Below are 10257 nucleotides of genomic sequence, written 5' to 3' on the forward strand. Positions count from 1 at the left end.
TTGTACTTATATCAGTGGTGGGTTGCTCCCGGTAACAGCAGCAGGAGGTTCTGCCCACCCGCCCAGAAGTCAAATACAGAAGCGTGAGGGAGCGAACCGGTAGCAAAGGTAAGTGAAACTAACCACTGACGTATATACCACAAAATATTTATTGGTGTTGGCCACACAGCCAGATGTTTAGACTGGATTTGGCACCAATTTTGTCCACCTCTAGTCCTTCCCAAGGACTTGGGATGGGCAGATATTATGGTTTTTCAATATTAACATGATTGTCACAGGATATATATATTGATGATGGTTGGTCTCATAGCCAGATGTTTAGACTGAACTTGGCATTTTTATCCTCTAATCGAGTCCTTCCCAATGAAATTATTCTGATTATATTAAAACAATTTAAAGAAAAAGAAAGTATCAAACTATAAAATATATAATAGGTCTATTTTGGACTTTCTGAAGCTTTTGAGCTACCATCAAAAGTAACTCTTTTCAGCACATTTCAGCAATCCAACAGAGAAATTATCAAAGCATTTTTAATCACACATCCACCTGAATCCACTACCTGATCTGTTTTTGGCTAACCACTGCTGATATTTTTTTAAATTGCTAAAAAGACTCTTAAGTACTGAGTTTTCCTATGCTTTTAGTGACAGTTATGTATCCAGGACTGCTGAATGCAACCTTCTCTCGGACAGATTGATCGTCACTCTCTGTTATCTGGATTGAGCTTCCATTTATTGATCCTCCAAGTTCATTATATAAGCATCACTTCGGGACATCTGTTGTCTCCATGAATTAGATGAAAGTAGATTTAGATCTGGGTGTAATCTTCACATTAATGACAATGCAACTCACTTTTTGAGGGTAACGTTGAGTCCAAGGAATTGCAGGACACAACTCTATGCAACATTATTATAAATCCTCAACATCAAATTCCAGAAAAAGCAGTCAAATAACAGGAGAACCATAAAAAAAATACCACTATTGATGGTATCAAAACCTACATCATGACTCATGATCCTACAGAAACTACAGAATTGTAATCCCCACTTGTTCTCAAACAAAAGCAAGCCACCAAATAACAGTTTCTGTCCTAAAGTTGGGCCATATCTGGAATGAAATCAATATGAAAAGTCAACTTCACACAAAAGTGTTTGAAATTGATTGACAACCTTTTGGTTAAGTACCGTATGCAATTATGACATACTAGTATATTTAGCAGATTGAATGCAGCCATGGAATCTGACTTTAATTGTCTCTAGTTTATTGTGGTTTTATACTCACTGGTAGCAACTTTCTGGAGTTTCAGGAAGAAAATATTATAGATAGTAGGGATTCAATCTTGGACATTTTTCAAATCATCTTTCCTTTTATCTACTAGGAAGACTAAAGATCTTTCTACTGAAAGTGTATTTGTATTTAAAGTACTTTGCATATTGAAAATAAAACAAATACTATATAGACAGTGTTGTCCAATGCTTACATCTAAAAAGAACAAAGCACTGGAGGACCCAAATGTATCATACAAATAAGGGAGTAGTATTTAACAATATGTTAATCTTTGGCAGGATGCCTTCAAAGGGAGTGTTGACTCCTGGCAACTGCCTGGACAAGCCCCTGCAGTTTGCTTGGCAAGATTTTGAAAGTTGTTTGTCACTGTCTCCTTCCTAGGGCTGAAAGAATGACTGTCCCAAGATCCCTCAGCTAACTTTGTGCCTAAGGCAGGACTGGAACTCACCATTCTTGCTGTCTAGCTTAGTGCTTTAACCACTATACCAAACTGGGTCTCATTTATTATAGGTGGCTGTTTTATTTAAGAAATACTTTGGATGTTATCCATATAATCTTTCTATTTACATTAACTTGCTTAATTTTTCACAAAAATTAAGTATGTTATCATCAGACTTTTTCAATTTACTATATATAATATTTTTATCACTTTCTATTTGTGCAATCCCAGCTAAAATATATCATCTGTTGGAGTTTATGAAAACAGTCAATATCCATCACATACACCTCTTGATGCTTTTAAGTGTTTTGCATCCAACTGCAAAATATGTACAATCTTTCTTAACGGGAATATGAGACTGGAGAAGAACTACAGCTGGTAGTACATGAATTCTAAATTTTCTTATACCTACAAATGAAAAAAATATACACATGCAGTGAGATGGTGTTACATTATACAAGAGATGAACAACTACTGGTAATTTACCGTATTTTGAATTACTTAAACCCAGAAAGGTTTTGTTTTGGCACAAATTCTATTTTATTTCCATTTCAGCTGTTTACACATTTTAAAAAAAATATGAAATCTCCCAAGATTGAGCATATATTGAGTGTTTATGTATCTCTATTCCATTGGCTATGTCTACAATATTCCCCTACAAATTAAAGTTTAGAGGTGATTTTTGTTGTAAATTAGGGAGCATCAGGGATTGTCCCAAAGAGCAATGCGATAAGTAGTAATGAAGACCCTTGCTCCTACTTGGAAGACAGAGAGTTCAATTCTGGCTAATAGCAGATGTTTCTCTCCTAGGGCACACAGAAAAAAAAAATCTGCCGCGAACATGTAGGCATCAGCAAGGGCATTCAGCCAATAAACACTCAGCTCAGTGGTGGGTTTCAAAAATTTTTACTATTGGTTCTGTAGGTGTGGCTTGGTGGGTGTGGCAGGGGAAGGATACTGTAAAATTTCCATACCCTCCTCATCCAGGGGAAGGATAGTGTAAAATCTCTATTCCCTCCCCACTCCTGGGAGAAGGATACTGTAAAATCCCTATTTCTTCCCGATCAGCTGGGACTTGGGAGGCAGAGAATAGATGGGGGCGGGGCCAGTCAGAATTTTTACTACCAGTTCTCCGAACTACTCAAAATTTCCGCTACTGGTCAGAACTGGTCAGAACCTGCTGAAACTAACTCAGCTCCATTCAGTCCCCCCAAACTCTACCACAGCGTTTACAGAGAGATTACAGAATCATAAAAAGGGAGGGGTTGTCCCAAAGTCTCAGGAATTCTGGATTCCAGGTATGAACTGCCCACATACCTTATGAATAAATATGTGAACTACTCATTGTGAGAACTCTCCTGATTTGCATTAGTGTAAAATTAGGAAAGGAATTTATTCATACTTTGAACTGATGTACTTTCTGAAAATGTAGAAGTCTTTTTATCAGCCTCTTTTTCCATTGCATCTTTGGTTGGACTGAAGTAAAATGAGAGGTTAAAAAAAATAAGGTCTCATCGTTCTTTTGGATATCCTTCATTCAAATATCTTATTGATTTATCCGTGAGGTTGTTCCAAACTTGAAAGAAATAGATCCAGCTGAACAGACATACACGAGAGACAGTAAGGTGGCAAGTTCTTGCAAATGAAGTACCATTACTTCCAGTAACAACATATGGCTCTGATGTGGTTCTACTTGGATAAACAAAAGATTCTTGAAGCCATCAATCCTCTCTGTGAGCCCGATAAAATCTATATCTTCACATTTATCTTCTTCACTACAAGAAGAAGATAAATAAATTTCAATAGTAGACTGAGAGGTTCAAAGTGCCTTTGATTTGTTTCTTGGGAGTAGAGAATAGTGATGCCAGATGCTGTTCATTACCAGGAAGTGAGTCAGCAGCAGAATGAATACATGCAGAATGAATACATGCAGAAAATATGACTTCTGTAACAGAATCATCAGTGCTTGGAATACTTTACCTGACTCTGTGGTCTCTTCCCATAATCCTAAAAGCTTTAACCAAAAACTGTCTACTATTGACCTCACCCCATTCCTAAGAGGACCATAAGGGGCGTGCATAAGCGCACAAACGTGCCTACCGTTCCTGTCCTATTGTTTTTCTTTTCTTCTTCTTATATATATATATATATAAGAAGAAGAAAAGAAAAACAATAGGACAGGAACGGTAGGCACGCTAGCGCTTATGCACATATATATATATATATATATATATATATATATATATATATATATATATATATATATATATATATATATATATATATATATATGTAGGTCTTTGGTTATTCGGGTTTTCTCCCGTAAAATTGGAAGTGTCTTGGCGGCGTTTGACGAAGTCTCATTCGTCATCTTCAGGCTTCAGCTTCGTGCTTCTGGGAGCAATGTGTGATTGCAGCTGTTTCTTCCTTTTAACTGCTAGTGGGGTTTGAACTGATTGGGTGGGAGCTTGGCTGTGCTCTGATTGGATGTGGGTTTTTGTGCTCTGATTGGCTGGGGTGTGTCCTGTTTGGGTGGGGGCTTGGTTGTGCTCAAATTAGTCTGAGTTGCAGGGGATCTGAGCTGGTGAGCTGCACTGCTGCTGTTTGGCCGTGTTCGTGGTCGTGCTACATCTTCGTAGTGGGTGTCAGTCTGCTGCATGTATGGATTGGAGGGTTTGAAATGGCTAATGTTGCAGCTGCGGTCTGGCTTCTGGTCCTTGGTCGTGCTTCCTGATCAGTGTGGGTTTGGGTGTGCTTCTGGGTGGATGTGTGGTGGTGACATCCTGTGTGGACCTCGTGAGTGTGGGTCTGGTGTCATTCCTCGTGTTAGGGACACGTTTGTCAATAAGGGCAGGTTTCAAATGGCTGGTAGGCGGGAGGTATCATCTCGTTTGTTCATGCTGTGTGGGCGTTTTCTATCTCGATGGCTTCTCTGATTATTCTGTTGTTAAAGTGTTCAGTTTTGGCGATAGTTCTGGTCTTTTTAAAGTCAATATCGTGTCCTGTGACTTTAAAGTGTTGGACCAGGGAAGAAGTTAGTTCCTCTTTTTGAATGAGTTCTTGTGTTCTTCAATCGTGCACTTATTCTTCTGTTGGTTTGTCCAATGTATGTGGTGGGGCAGGCGGTGCATGGGATTTCATATACTCCTTGATTTTCTAACTCAATTTTGTCTTTGGGGTTTCTTAGGATGGTGGATATTTTTGGTTTGTGCAGAATGCTGTCTTGATGTTATGTTTGTGGAGGATCTTGCTGATTCTGTCTGTGGTGCCTTTTATATATGGGAGGAGGGCTGTGCCATTTTCTTGCTCTCTGTCTTGGGTTTTAGTGGGGGGTTCTTTTTGGATTAGTTTGGTAATCTTATTTCTCTGGAATCCATTGGATGTTAGTACGTTTGTGAGAGTGTGTAGTTCGGTTTTTAGGTGTTGTTCGTCAGCTAAGCATTTTGTTCTAGAGATGAGTGTCTTGGCTACGGAGTTGATCTGTGCTGGGTGGTGGTGTGAGAGTGCATGCAGATAGCGGTTTGTGTGTGTTTTCTTCTGGTAGATGGTGTGTCCTAGGGAGCCATTGGGTTTCTTGTAGACTAAGACATCTAGGAAGGGAAGTTGGTTGTTAACTTCTGTTTCCATGGTGAACTGTATTTTGGGGTGTAGGCTATTGAGGTGTGTGAGAGAGACATCCTCTGCAGCAGCAAGCCACCCAAAAGCAACTTACCCAAAGAGGAACAGACAGCACTACTTAACCTGAAAAAAGACACCAGCATAATAATCCTACCAGCAGACAAGGGGAACGCCACGGTGGTTATGAACACATCTGACTACCAAACCAAATTAACCAACCTACTCCAAGACCCTGCATACAAGCCCCTAAAAACAGACCCCACCACCTACCTAGAAAAAACCACTAGATCCAAAATAAAAGCCTCCCCCATCAGCGAAGAAATCCAACAAAGAATCATTCCCAGAGACGAATCATCCAGAAGCCCTAAGCTCTCGGCCTCCCAAAGATACACAAAGAAGGAACCCCACTCAGACCCATAGTCAGCTCCATAGGCTCACCTCTACAAAACCTAGCCAAATTTCTCGCCAAACAACTACAGCCCTATGCAGAATCCATCGCCTCACACGTAAAAAACTCATTCCAGTTCATAGAGATCATAAAGAAACAAAACTTACAGCCCAGCGACCTACTCGTGAGCTTTGATGTCATATCCCTCTTCACCCAAGTGCCAATCAAAGAAGCCTTGACAGCTATCCAAAACAAATATAACCCCCCCAAGCACATCCTAGATCTGACCAACCACTGCCTATCAACACATACTTCATCTATAACGGACAAAAATACAAACAAATAGAAGGCGCACCCATGGGATCACCCTCTCACCTGTCATTGCCAACCTCTACATGGAACACTTTGAAACCCAAGCACTAGAAAATCTGATCACAAACCCAAACTCTGGCTCAGATACGAGATTTACACTTTCATAACCTGGCCACACGGGAAAGAAAAACTTGAAAACTTCCTCACACACCTCAATAGCCTACACCCCAAAATACAGTTCACCATGGAAACAGAAGTTAACAACCAACTTCCCTTCCTAGATGTCTTAGTCTACAAGAAACCCAATGGCTCCCTAGGACACACCATCTACCAGAAGAAAACACACACAAACCGCTATCTGCATGCACTCTCACCACCACCCAGCACAGATCAACTCCGTAGCCAAGACACTCATCTCTAGAACAAAATGCTTAGCTGACGAACAACACCTAAAACCAAACTACACACTCTCACAAACGTACTAACATCCAATGGATTCCAGAGAAATAAGATTACCAAACTAATCCAAAAAGAACCCCCCACTAAAACCCAAGACAGAGAGCAAGAAAATGGCACAGCCCTCCTCCCATATATAAAAGGCACCACAGACAGAATCAGCAAGATCCTCCACAAACATAACATCAAGACAGCATTCTGCACAAACCAAAAAATATCCACCATCCTAAGAAACCCCAAAGACAAAATTGAGTTAGAAAATCAAGGAGTATATGAAATCCCATGCACGCCTGCCCCACCACATACATTGGACAAACCAACAGAAGAATAAGTGCACGCATTGAAGAACACAAGAACTCATTCAAAAGAGGAACCAACTTCTTCCTGGTCCAACACTTTAAAGTCACAGGACACGATATTGACTTTAAAAGACCAGAACTATCGCCAAAACTGAACACTTTAACAACAGAATAATCAGAGAAGCCATCGAGATAAACATACACACAGCATGAACAAGATGATACCTCCGCCTACCAGCCATTTGAAACCTGCCCTTATTGACAAAGCGTGTCCCTAACACGAGGAATGACACCAGACCCACACTCACGAGGTCCACACAGGATGTCACCACCACACATCCACCCAGAAAGCACACCCAAACCCACACTGATCAGGAAGCACGACCAAGGACCAGAAGCCAGACCGCAGCTGCAACATTAGCCATTTCAAACCCCTCCAATCCATACATGCAGCAGACTGACACCCACTACGAAGATGTAGCACGACCACGAACACGAAGCCAAACAGCAGCAGTGCAGCTCACCAGCTCAGATCCCCCTGCAACTCAGACTAATTTGAGCACAACCAAGCCCCCACCCAAACAGGACACACCCCCAGCCAATCAGAGCACAAAAAAACCCACATCCAATCAGAGCACAGCCTGGCTCCACCCAATCAGTTCAAACCCCACTAGCAGTTAAAAGGAAGAAACAGCTGCAATCACACATTGCTCCCAGAAGCACTGAAGCCTGAAGATGACGAATGAGACTTATGAAACGTCGCCAAGACACTTCAATTTCTGCGGGAAAACCCGAATAACCAAAGACCTACATACAAACACCCGCGAAAACCTCAGAAAACATATATATATATATATATATATATATATATATATATGCTTATACCTCCTAATATTTACTCATATATGTGTTTATATACTATATAATCTTTTTGTATGATACCTACATATATTGGTGTGAAAAAATATACACATGCAGTGAGATGGTGTTACATTATACAAGAGATGAACAACTACTGGTAATTTACCGTATTTTGAATTACTTAAACCCAGAAAGGTTTTGTTTTGGCACAAATTCTATTTTATTTCCATTTCAGCTGTTTACACATTTTAAAAAAATATGAAATCTCCCAAGATTGAGCATATATTGAGTGTTTATGTATCTCTATTCCATTGGCTATGTCTACAATATTCCCTACAAATTAAAGTTTAGAGGTGATTTTGTTGTAAATTAGGGAGCATCAGGGATTGTCCCAAAGAGCAATGCGATAAGTAGTAATGAAGACCCTTGCTCCTACTTGGAAGACAGAGAGTTCAATTCTGGCTAATAGCAGATGTTTCTCTCTAGGGCACACAGAAAAAAAAAATCTGCCGCGAACATGTAGGCATCAGCAAGGGCATTCAGCCAATAAACACTCAGCTCAGTGGTGGGTTTCAAAAATTTTTACTATTGGTTCTGTAGGTGTGGCTTGGTGGGTGTGGCAGGGGAAGGATACTGTAAAATTTCCATACCCTCCTCATCCAGGGGAAGGATAGTGTATAATCTCTATTCCCTCCCACTCCTGGGAGAAGGATACTGTAAAATCCTATTTCTTCCCGATCAGCTGGGACTTGGGAGGCAGAGAATAGATGGGGGCGGGGCCAGTCAGAATTTTTACTACCAGTTCTCCGAACTACTCAAAATTTCCGCTACTGGTCAGAACTGGTCAGAACCTGCTGAAACTAACTCAGCTCCATTCAGTCCCCCCAAACTCTACCACAGCGTTTACAGAGAGATTACAGAATCATAAAAAGGGAGGGGTTGTCCCAAAGTCTCAGGAATTCTGGATTCCAGGTATGAACTGCCCACATACCTTATGAATAAATATGTGAACTACTCATTGTGAGAACTCTCTGATTTGCATTAGTGTAAAATTAGGAAAGGAATTTATTCATACTTTGAACTGATGTACTTTCTGAAAATGTGAAGTCTTTTTATCAGGTGCACCTGATTTGCCAGTTGCGTCCCTTCCTTGACCGGGATGCCCTATGCACGGTCACTCATGCTCTTGTTATCTCTCGCTTGGATTACTGCAATGCTCTCTACATGGGGCTCCCCTTGAAGAGCACCCGGAGGCTCCAGTTGGTTCAGAATGCAGCAGCACAGGTGATAGAGGGAGCCGCACGTGGCTCCCATGTAACACCACTCTTGGGCAGGCTGCACTGGTTACCTGTGGTCTTTCGGGTGCACTTTAAGGTTTTGGTTACTACCTTTAAAGCGCTCCATGGCTTAGGGCCAGGGTACTTATGGGACCGCCTGCTGCTGCAGATGCCTCCCACCAACCCGCACGCTCGCACAGAGAGGGACTTCTCAGGGTGCTGTCCGCCAAGCAATGTCGGCTGGCGGCCCCAGGAAGGGCCTTCTCTGTGGGGCTCCCACCTCTGGAATGAACTTCCCCCTGGACTTCGTCAACTGCCTGACCTTCGGACCTTCTGCCGCGAGCTGAAGACATATCTGTTTATTCGCGCAGGACTGGCATAGGAATTTTAGATAGTTTTTAATATTTTTAATATTTTAATATTTGATACAAATTTTATGGGGTTTTTAAGGTTTTAAATGTTTTAATTTGGCCATACATCTAATAAGTTTTTTAATTATTGTTTTATCTGTATATTTTCATTGTTTTTATCTTGGCTGTGAACCGCCCTGAGTCCTTCGGGAGAAGGGCGATATAAAAATTCAATAAATACTAATACTAATACTAATATATTTATGTGATCATGTGATTATACATTTATCAGTGAAGCTTTTGTTTAGAGTAAGCAGTGAGCTGAGTTAAACATTTAGGGTGAATTGCAGTGAATTCTTTCAGTCCTAGATGAACTTCAGACTGGAACAAAATTGTGGTATTTCCTAGTTAGAGGGAAAAAGAGTGCTTATGCCACAAACCCACAGCTTCGTGTATTTAATTATTTCAATGTATATGAACATAAATTGCCTTTGTGTTGATGTGTGTTTTCTTTTCTTCTTCTTATATATATATATATATAAGAAGAAGAAAAGAAAACAATAAACTTTTCTATATATATATATATATATATATATATATATATATATATATATATATATATGCTTATACCTCCTAATATTTACTCATATATGTGTTTATATACTATATAATCTTTTTGTATGATACCTACATATATTGTTGTGACAAAATATATATGCTTATATATATATATATGCTTATATATATTATATATATATATATGCTTATATATATATGCTTATACCTCCTAATATTTACTCATATATGTGTTTATATACTATATAATCTTTTTGTATGATACCTACATATATTGTTGTGACAAAATCAGCAAGATCCTCCACAAACATAACATCAAGACAGCATTCTGCACAAACCAAAAATATCCACCATCCTAAGAAACCCCAAAGACAAAATTGAGTTAGAAAATCAA

Source organism: Ahaetulla prasina, chromosome 2 (genome assembly GCF_028640845.1).
Source record: "Ahaetulla prasina isolate Xishuangbanna chromosome 2, ASM2864084v1, whole genome shotgun sequence".
Taxonomy (NCBI): Eukaryota; Metazoa; Chordata; class Lepidosauria; order Squamata; family Colubridae; genus Ahaetulla; species Ahaetulla prasina.